This window comes from Dermacentor silvarum, chromosome 3 (genome assembly GCF_013339745.2).
Source record: "Dermacentor silvarum isolate Dsil-2018 chromosome 3, BIME_Dsil_1.4, whole genome shotgun sequence".
Lineage (NCBI taxonomy): Eukaryota > Metazoa > Arthropoda > Arachnida > Ixodida > Ixodidae > Dermacentor > Dermacentor silvarum.
This window is the reverse complement of record NC_051156.1, coordinates 216,303,427-216,314,216: the sequence shown is the minus strand read 5'-3', so window position 1 is coordinate 216,314,216 and position 10,790 is coordinate 216,303,427.

Here is a 10,790-nt window from a genome sequence, read left to right as displayed (position 1 = left end):
AGTAGACACGGCAGCAGTTGCGGATAAACTGGATAAACTTAGATAAAGGTACGGGACTGTATGTTCTGCTATTTCCGAAAAATAAACCCTACGCAAAGTATGTAAAGCGGACAACATACGGCGTGCATAGCTCAAGCAGGTAGTATAGACCCCGGTACGTAGCGTCTAGGCGCACTACGGAGGCGGTCAACCTCAAATCAACACTTCAATTTGCCCGCCGTGGTAGCTTTGGCGGCTATGGCATTGCTCGAGGTCGTGGTTTCTTTCCTGTAGATTTTCTGTTTCTGTAGATTTGTGTGTTCCCCAACTCGCGTCCCACCGAGGAATGAACAATAGTAGAAGGCGGGAACGATGCTGCAATGTTTTTCCATTTGCCAAATGTTCAAATTAGAGGCTATCAAGTAAAACTCAATTGGCCAGTTCGCAATAAAGGTTGGCAGTTGGAGTACTTGTGCGACCTCCCTGCATTATTCATGAAGCGAAAACCCTGTGCCTCTCGTTCTGCGAATGCTTTTCGTGCTCAACCAAACAGTCGTGGTGAAGAACTTAAGACCATTAAAACAACAGGCATAATGCTTAAGAGGACAACTGATGAAACAAATAAAACTTTAGTTAGTCGGGCGTTTTCATTTGCGTTGAGTTCCTTGGAGTGTCCACGCCTCGAGAATACATTTGTCGATGTCGTTGTCTCTCGAATTGGCAGCTTCAAGTTACTTGATGCCTTGTCATTTTATTCTCTATTGCGGCTGTCTTCGCGCTTGTCCACGTATTCTGTTTTCTGCCAATGCACTCTGTGCACCAAAACTAAAGGGTGCATTTAATCTCTGTTCAAGTTATTTTTCTTGCATGTATTTAGGCTCGAACGTCACTTACTCATTATTCATGCAGGATAGTTCTCGCAATGAACAGATTGTGAGATAGCTTGAACAAGAAGAGCCAGCCGGTACTTCATCCATGCGCGGTCCTGTCTGCGTGGGTGTGGTATTTGTCTTAAATTATTCAATTGAGTTGATTTATTTGTTATGTTGCAGCAAGTGCAGAACGGGCCATTTTGTTGCTGTCTTCTTTTAGTAACGGCATGGCCTTGAATTAGTACAAGCCATCTGCCGTCATAAAGGCAGTCTTTTCGCGATTCGTGGAGTCGACTGAAATCTGCCAAAAGCCGGACTGAAGGTCGATGGATGAAAAAGTTCCATGAAGGCATTCGAGGGCGTCATGAATGCGAGGCAAAGGGTTGACGTTTTTATGAGTTAGATAGTTCAAATTCATATAATCAACGCAGAAACGTCATCTGCCGTCCTTCTTTTTCACGAGAACGACAGGGCAGCTAAACGGGCTAGACTAACATTCTATGACGACTTTTGTACTCATTTCATCGGACTCATTCAGGATGACTTGAGGTTCGCGTTGGGATACGCGATATGGATGTCGGCGTATCGGATTTGCGGCACCAGCGTTGATTCGATTAGTCACGGTGAATTTAATTTTCTCCCTCTCTCTCTCTCTCCCTAAGTACATACACGCACACACGTACATACACGCATGCGTGCATGCATGCATACATACGTACGTACATACATACATTTATACATACATACATACATACATACATACATACATACATACATACATACATACATACATACATACATACATACATACATACATACATACATACATACATACATACATACATACATACATACATACATACATACATACATACATACATACATACATACATACATACATACATACATACATACATACATACATACATACATACATACATACATACACTTTCTACTTTTGAAACTCCTAATGCTAACGTATTACTAAAACGATGCAGTCAATGGACCGATCGTTATGAATATAGCTCAATCGACTAGACAGTGGAGCCAAGGGCCTTTCGCTGCTGGAAAGAGCGGTCTGCGCACACACACTAGCGTTCCTGCTGAACATAAACGTCTGAGCATCTAGCTAAAACTCCCTCATTTTCGCGCTGACAAACGCTTTCGTCGGTCTCATCTCGTGTACCATCGCGCTGGTGATGCTCCTCATCACGGCAGCGCTGCGATACACCCTGTAGCTTCCAGGGTGCCGTTGATGCAGCGCAGAAGCAGTTGTCCCACGTGTTTTATCGAGCCGACGTGTCACCCAAGCATACTGCTAGAACATCGTCCGGGAAGATAGAGCGCCTCGTTAAACAATGGTGACCAGCTAAAACTTGATGTTGGTGTAAATTCTTCGCCCTTTTTTCATACTGGGGCAACGTGTATAGCGGCCAAGCAGAAATATTGCGGTTGTAAATGAAAGCATGCGCCGTTCTTATCGTTCATCGATTCTATGCGGCCCCATTATTAGCTATGAAAATCAACGCACGAAAGATTTCCTTTCTGTATCGCTTCAGCTTGACATTTAGAGAGAACTTAAGAAAGAAAAAGATAAGCACAAGTCTGCGGTGCACGACAAAGCAAAGCCCGAACCAATCAATAGTTCGAAGCGACGTGAACATGACAGGCACGGAGCACGTTTCTCGTTTCAATTTTACGAAAAGAACTAGAAGGTGATTCCGCTGTGTGCAAAAAAAAAAAATTATCCCGTGACACACTCGGCCACCCATCCAAGTGACACGATAATTGATGTACAGAGTTTCATGCTGGTGACAACGCACGTGACGTACCTGGGTCTGGTAACTGTGGTATCACGGAAAGCCTGTCAGCGAGCGGCGCGGTTTCTCGCACAAATCTTTGGAGCTATAGGCCTTTCTTTGTTTATCCAATTTATTTATTTTCTGTCTGTTCCTTCATCCCATGACTAGCCTTGGCGATCGGTTACGTGGTTCCTACCAAACGCAGGCGTGGTCTTCCTCCGTTTTCATTCTATCTATTTCTTTTTACTTTGATTCTGTGCGGACTAAACGCCCCCGCGATTCCTCGGAAGCTTGCGACAACGTCTCGCTATCTCTGTCGCTGGTTAAGCGGTTAAGCTTTCCAACATACTTTTTTTTTTCTGCATTCAGTGTGTCCGCCTTAGCCTTTTTTTTTTCTCCACAGCTGTATGATTGATGAAAACTTTTTTTCCCAGCTACGTAGATTGGGAGGGTAAGATGTATGTAGATGTAGATGTAGGAACTCGGCGGTTTATTTCCCGCATTTTATGCAGAGTATTAGACAAACGCTGCACCATTATGAGCAAGTACCATAGGGTCATTTAAATAAATGTAACTTGTTGTCGAAATATAACAATGTGGCCAACTAACCATAGCATGCGGTCTGCACTGTTTTCTTTTTTACCCATGTGAGCTATATAATACCACAATAATTGACTTTGACGAACTTCTAAAAGATATAAGTGGGCTGTGATGTTCGCAATTCATTGAAGAACGCCGCATTATTTTGCCCACCTATGGTTTTTGCGATTCACGGAAATTTCAGCAAACATGCGTGTGTAAATCCAAGCCCATAAAGATACGGATGCCACACTATGGAATAGTATATCCGGTTGCCTCACGTAATGCCGGGGAACATCATAGCTCCAGTATTAGCACAGATGATCAGCCATTCACATGAGTCATCTTTCGAAGTGGAACGGCATTTTAAGTACAGCAGATATACAATTTGAATGCTGTGTTACACCTCAGCATCGCAGCACAGTTTCGCGTATCAACGCAGTACTGGCGCTTCATTTCTACCCGTATAGCACATGACCCGGACGGTGCATACTCAGTGCGCACCACGTGACACTATTTGCCTGCAGCTAAGAAAGTCTGAAGCTCGCTTTGATAACACAAAGGAAAACAGCAGGAACAAAATCTCTTCAGACGAAAACTCACAAAGGGTTCGAATGAACATTAAGACGAAAAATACCAGAGTGGGAGAACAAGGCAAAGCTCAACCTTGAGTCAACGATGCGACACTAGGGCTTGACTTCGTCAGGGCTGAAACCAAGCTCTGACAAAGACAAGTACCCCGTCGAAACGTTGGCTGCGGGTTAAGACTGCCCTGCTTCACCCACTGTTGATCACAGTACCGATGCACAGCTTCGCCTGTTTCTACTGTATTTCTGCACAGTTTCTACACAGATTCTACTCACTTTCTTCTAAGCGCAATCGTTCGGTCGTGTTGTCTTACCTATCTGTCTAGCGATCTTTCTCACCAGCAGTGCAATTGACAAACCTAGTATATACCTCCTCATTGGCGACAAGCTGATATCAATGCTGTCAACGCATGTCGTGCGTATACGATGCATTCTTGAGACGATGCCATCTTGTCGTTGGAGCGAAGAATAAAATTTACAGAAGAATAAAATTGGGTTGGAGTGCATACGGCAGGCATTACCAAATCCTGACTGGGAGCTTACCACTGTCGTTGAAAAGAAAAGTGTACAATAATTGCATTCTACCGGTGCTAACATATGGGGCAGAAACTTGGAGGTTAACAAAGAAGCTCGAGAACACGTTAAGGACCGCACAAAGAGCGATGGAACGAAAAATCTTAGGACCAACGTTAAGAGACAGGAAGAGAGCGGTGTGGATCAGAGAATAAACGGGGATAGCCGATATTCTAGTTAACATTGAGCGGAAGAAATGGAGCTGGGCAGGCCATGTAATACGTAGGATGGATAACCGGTGGACCATTAGGGTTACAGAATGGATACCAAGAGAAGGGAAGCGCAGTCGAGGTCGGCAAAAAACCAGATGGGATGATGAAGTTAGGAAACTTGCAGGCGCAAGTTGGAATACGCTAGCGCAAGACAGGGGTAATTGGAGATCGCAGGGAGAGGCCTTCGTCCTGCACTGGTCCTGCAGTGGACATAAAATATAGGCTGATGATGATGATTATGATGATCGCTAAGACAACATGAAGGACGTCACCATCACTTGCCCTTGAGTTGAGACTTTAAGTTATTTTTTGTCCTGCTTTATTTTCTTCTTTCTTTCATTATTTCTTTCTCTTTTGAAGCAGCGTTTCGCATACTGTATTGTTTTCTTTATCTCCTGGTGCGAGTTTGTCTGTGACCTTTAAAATCAGAGAGCCGCTTGCTCACCATATTATAGTAAAATACAGACTGCAAGAGGACAAAACTGAGGTTGCTTACGACCCAAAAAAACTTTTAGCATTTTTTTTTAAATACGGCTTCAAACTGATGATTTAAGACAAAAAATGCTGCACCTGATGCTACACCTAGTATTATTGCATATGACAAAGTTAGACACGTCGGCGTAAGTTCGAAAGGTCATGTTACGCTTTTTGCGAGATTCGCTAAACTTATTCTGAAGGCTTCCTCTCCCATTAAGTCCGGCGCTTTCGCGTGAATTGCGAAAACAGCGCAGAAATCTCATTTGCTGGGTGACATTGAAAAAAAAAACATATACGTCATGAAATACAAGACGTTTATGGACAAAACATTTTCTTTTTTCAACATCCTTTACCTGAAAAATGACGAGAACACGTGGAAGGTCAAACTCTAAAAAAAAATAAAAAAATAACGTTTTTTTTTCTTCAGTTATGCAAGAGCCAGTTATTGCGAAAGCGGTGTTGACTTAAAAATAAAGAGTGTACGTATGACCGCGGCCCAACATTCGCCATCTGACGTGGACTAAAGAAATGGGGCAATGGGAAATGCCAACCTCCATAAAGGAGAAAAATTCTAATTTCTGCACTAGAGAGGAATAGGGAGCGGGGCCGAGGAGGGGGGGGGGGAGGGGGGTTGGGAGGACGCATGGTGTGGAATTTAGCCAGTCTTGCTGAAGGCAGACTGAAATTTCAAGCGTGTCCGAACGTTTGTACGCCAATATAGATGGAGTAAAGGGTTGAACACTGTGACAGGAGTATACTTCCGGCAGTAAGCTATCTCACCATGACTGTCGACATTAATGCGATTAGCATTGAAGCAAGGTATCGATACACGGTATTGCCACCACGCGCAACACATCATGTATAAGGCGTTCACTGCAACCGGGCTGCTCGCTCGCACTTCCCTCTTAGGGAGCCTACATCCCTATTCCCTCTGAACACACCGCGCCATCTTTTGCCGCCGCGGAGACCGAGTGTGCGTGCACATATCTTAAGTTCGGGTTCAATTCAGCCCAGCACCGGATACATTTTCAAGGATACCTTTGTCATTGAAGAAGGCACATACCCTGCGGCACAAATATCAAGTGACCCACGATGACGTCAAAGAGGCTGATTGAGGAGTGGCACATGCCGAGTGGTACATATCCACTGAACCAATTTGGCGTGAGAGAGGTCCACTGAAGAGCACCATATACCAAATGTCATATACGGAGTGACCCAGCCCAACGCAGCACCCGATGCTCTACCCACTAGACCATGGACAACCCAGTGAACCAAGATGGCGTGAGAGAGGCGAAGTACGGACCGAAAATCAGGCCAACAAACAGACAGACAAACAGGGGGAAGGTTGCAAAGAATTCTAATCACATTAAAAAGTCTGTATGAAAGTTAGCAAAATGTTCTGTTCCTCTCTCTCTTTCCTACTGTCCGTTGCATGAGACACGGTCGAGAACTATATAGAGTACGCGTTCCTCTTCACTACTGTTGTAAGCATTTTCGCCAACAAATACTCAACGCTCGATCAAATGAAAATTCTAGCCACAATTGTCTTCAAAATTCGTATTTGCTTAGAAATTACGAATCAAGTCTTGTTTAAATGAGTTCAGTGCTTGCCTAATACGAGTTTTTTTTTCGCATTACGTGCATATTATATAGGAATGCAGAAACGAGGAATGGCTCCGAGGTAAAACAGACATAAGGTTCTTTGCACACTAAAGCGTTTCAGTATATTTCGCCCTGGTCGAATGCAGCCGCTGCTGTCAGGAACCGAATTTGTAATTTTGTAACCAACATAAGCTATGTAACGAATATGCCATCTCAAGTCTTTGTGCCGTCTATTCTCTTCATCGCAAAGATCTGCACGCTGTTATTCGTCACCGTTAGAGGCGTAAGAGCTGGAAGTAAACAACGGCGACTCGTTATCATACACTTTGCTGCCTCGTGTGCACGTCATACCCCTTTCATTGACTCAAACGTTTTTTCCCAAATTCTGCGCATCGCTCTCTCTTTCAAAAGTATAAAATGCCAACAAATAAGTCCCCTGACCTACAATAAATCATCCGCAAGTTTTCGTCTCTCGGTTAAATTGTTTCGTGCATCCTGGATTTCCCTCTCTTGGGATAGCGCCCTGCTCTTTTTTGTCATCATGTCCCTTTCAGAGCTTCTACTTCGTGCTCTCGGAACATTTGCTTTTTCGTCGATACCGATTAACGTGAATTCAAGGTGTAATGTCGGGAAAATGCCAGGATATGTTTCTTTGCCTGCGTGACCGTGTGAGTCTCAGCAAAGAAAAGACAACACGGAAGAAGTAATTTAGTTTCACGGATCTCTGTCAGAATGCTGAGACTACAAAAGCTTAAGCTGGGAATGAATGGCGAGCTCCGAGGAACGAACACGTGGCGGATAGGTAACTCCAGATGAGGAACCTCCAAATATGCATATATGTGGAAGAACTCTGAGCAACTCTGGTGCTCCAGCGTAATAATGATAAAGAAGACACAACATTTCTATAGTTTAGTGGCAGAACAGACAGACGTGTTCGAAAAATAGCCGCTTTCAATCGCCGTAGAGAAACATGCAGACGGCGAGGAGACTGATCGATTTATTCGTGGTATTAAAGGTCACGAAGCAACACTTTGGCCTTGAGAGGCGTCGTGACCAAGAGCCTTCACGGACACAATGCACACACACGCTGGAAAGAGGCGTAGGTACAGGAAGGCTCCATAATATTGGCGTCTTTGCATACTACCCCCCTCCCCCCTCTCCTCCGTAATGCGACAAATAATGTGACTGGAAACCGTCACATGCCAAAACGGAACTTTGAGTTGGTGTGACTTTATGCGGGCACAAGTCACATCAGTACGACCCGACAGCGAAGTACAACGCGCTTTGTATTTGTCTCCCTTGCCCTGAGTCTTCGCGCTAATGCGACTTACGTCGGATGTTCGCACGGGGACTTCCACACGAACATACACAAATGCGCTCAAATACACTGTGTACTTGACTTGATGGGAGCAGGTGTACTTTGAGCATTGTTGCGCTGTTGTCAAAGTCAGGTAAAATACGGACGAGACAAAGAGGCAACTGGGGCACTAGCACACACTGACTGAGAGCACCATTGTTAAATTTGAGCGCTCGTTGGTTTTTCTTTCTCTACACAAGTTATGTAACTTTGGAAACAGTTCAACATGAAGAACGCGTGTAGCCAGTCACATACCAGACGTCGGTGGTAGATGCCTTTATGGATTTACATCCCTTTGCATGGATTCATGATGATAATGATGATGATTAGTGTTGCATTGTATCGAGATGCCTCAGTATATATCTACGACGTCCGTGATGCGACTTCAGTACAGTCAGAAAGCTTCTTTGTTTACAAAAGTACCTACACACATACATACACACAAACGTACGTACGTATGTACGTATGCGTGCACGGTGATGTACGTACGTACGTACGTACGTACATACATACATACATACATACATACATACATACATACATACATACATACATACATACATACATACATACATACATACATACATACATACATACATACATACGTACGTACGTACGTACGTACAGTCAACCACAAAAGTTTGCGGACCACGCGAGCGCGTGGCCAAGAGCCTCTTCGCGACACTTCCGCTACGTCACCAGCGATCGACAGCAGCGCTACGTTGAAGACGCATCCCTCCTTAAATCTATGGCCTGTCTATTTTCGCACTGTGCGCAAATATTTTCTACCTATCTCTTTCAACGTGACGCGCTCTTTGTTAGCCAGGGCTACTTGCTTATATTTTGAGAGCAGAATATCAGTACAAGTAATCAGACAGCGTATTCTTCAGCTGTTATCAGTTCTATTTTCGCGTAGCCACGCTGTTTTTTTTTTTTTTTCGTGAGTGCGTGAGTGAGCGGTGAGGCAGCCATGGGACACAGATGCTTAGTCAGTAGGCAGAATTTTTCCGTTCCTCCCCCATCGCTAAGTGACAGTAGCGGCCGGGATTTGATCGCCTGCGCCCAGGTTTTGCTGCGCAAAGCCCGAACCACCGCGCTGCTACAGTGGTTACATTTAGAAAAATAAGAAATAATCGGGTGCGATGACTCTTTTTATAACCCTTTGCGACACGGCGTCCTCGTTTGGGGACTCGAACTTCGGAGGCGCGTCCCACGCCACGTGTTTCTTCAAATGACCTAAAACTCAGTGTGCACATTCGTGTCCGCTTCCTGATGGGACAACTAGCGGTCAGTTAACTTCATTGTCCTGCGTATTGCTGCAGATGATCACTTTGCTGGAGACACTACCATGTTAGACAATCGTTCGACGTGCCGCGTTCCAAGACCAACGTCAAGAGTATTTTTTTTCTCCGGTCGACACGAATACAACCGAAAAAGCAAGTGTGCATGCGTTTCGGGCCTAATAGTTGATTCTTTTTATGCAAGCATTGAAGCTGACGGATTTCAGAATAATTAGATAATGAGTTATAAGCTAATTAATTTCTTTTACTGAAACTCGCACAAAACAGCACATTGCTTCGTCTTCTTTCTTGGAATGTAATAGTGAGCGTCTTGAAATGATGTCATGCGCATTTGACGCATTTGCAGACAGTGCATCATAATTCGTGTCTGAAGGGGATGAATTTATTCACAAGACATTTACAGAAGTGTCATGAAACATAGGTCTCTCAATGATCTAGTAGGAAGTGAAATGTCCGCCGTTTTCTAGCACCTTATATTGAAAAAAAAATTGTGGGGTTTTACGTGCCAAAACCAGTTCTGATTATGAGGCACGCCGTAGTGGGGGACTCCGGAAATTTGGACCACCTGGGGTTCTTTAACGTGCATGCACCTAAATCTAAGTACACGGGTGTTTTTCGCATTTCGCCCCCATCGAAATGCAGCCGCCGTGGCCGGGATTCGATCCCGCGACCTCGTGAGCACCTTATTGATGCGTGTGCAAGCACCTTATTGATGCGTGTGGGCATCGACTCGTACAAAGATTCAGTAATCTCCGGTCGACCGCGCAGGCTTTCCCATTCTTGTGCGATCGCTTGCCACAGCGTATCGGCCGTGCGGCCGCGGTTGGCTCGTGTGGACAGCCGTTTCTTCAACATGCCCCAGACATTTTCTATGGGATTCAAGTCGGCGCCACATGGAGGCCACTCAAGCTGGCAAACAGCATGTTCTTCTAGCAATGACTGGACGATACGTGCTTTATGGATCGGGCTGCGGTCGTGTTGAAAAAAATAGCAGCCATCGCTGAAGGGACCGTCCAGCGCATACGGAACGAGGTGTCTAGTGATGACGTCGCAGTACCGTGACGCAGTGAAGGGCCCTTCCAGACGCACAAGGGGACCAAGGCCATCTTTGCTGATTGCTCCCCACACGCTCACGGAACACCGTCCACTGGATAGAACACTCTGTGTGTAATTAGGCAGATATCTGCAAGAAATAGCATACAATTGGGTTCCAGCGGCGCGTCTAAAAATGTTGTGATTCCTCTTGCGTATGAACTTTATAATGCTGTTATAGAGTTGCAATAGAAAACGTGCAAACATCATTAGATAGTACTGAAAGACCCACTGGCAGCATTTAATTAGCTTCAGAGTAAGTAGTACTATGAAACAATCGTTAATGTTTTCAACATAATACCACTACAGAAAAATCTCGTTATGTCCAAAAGCTCATTTTACGTGAAACATGTTGTG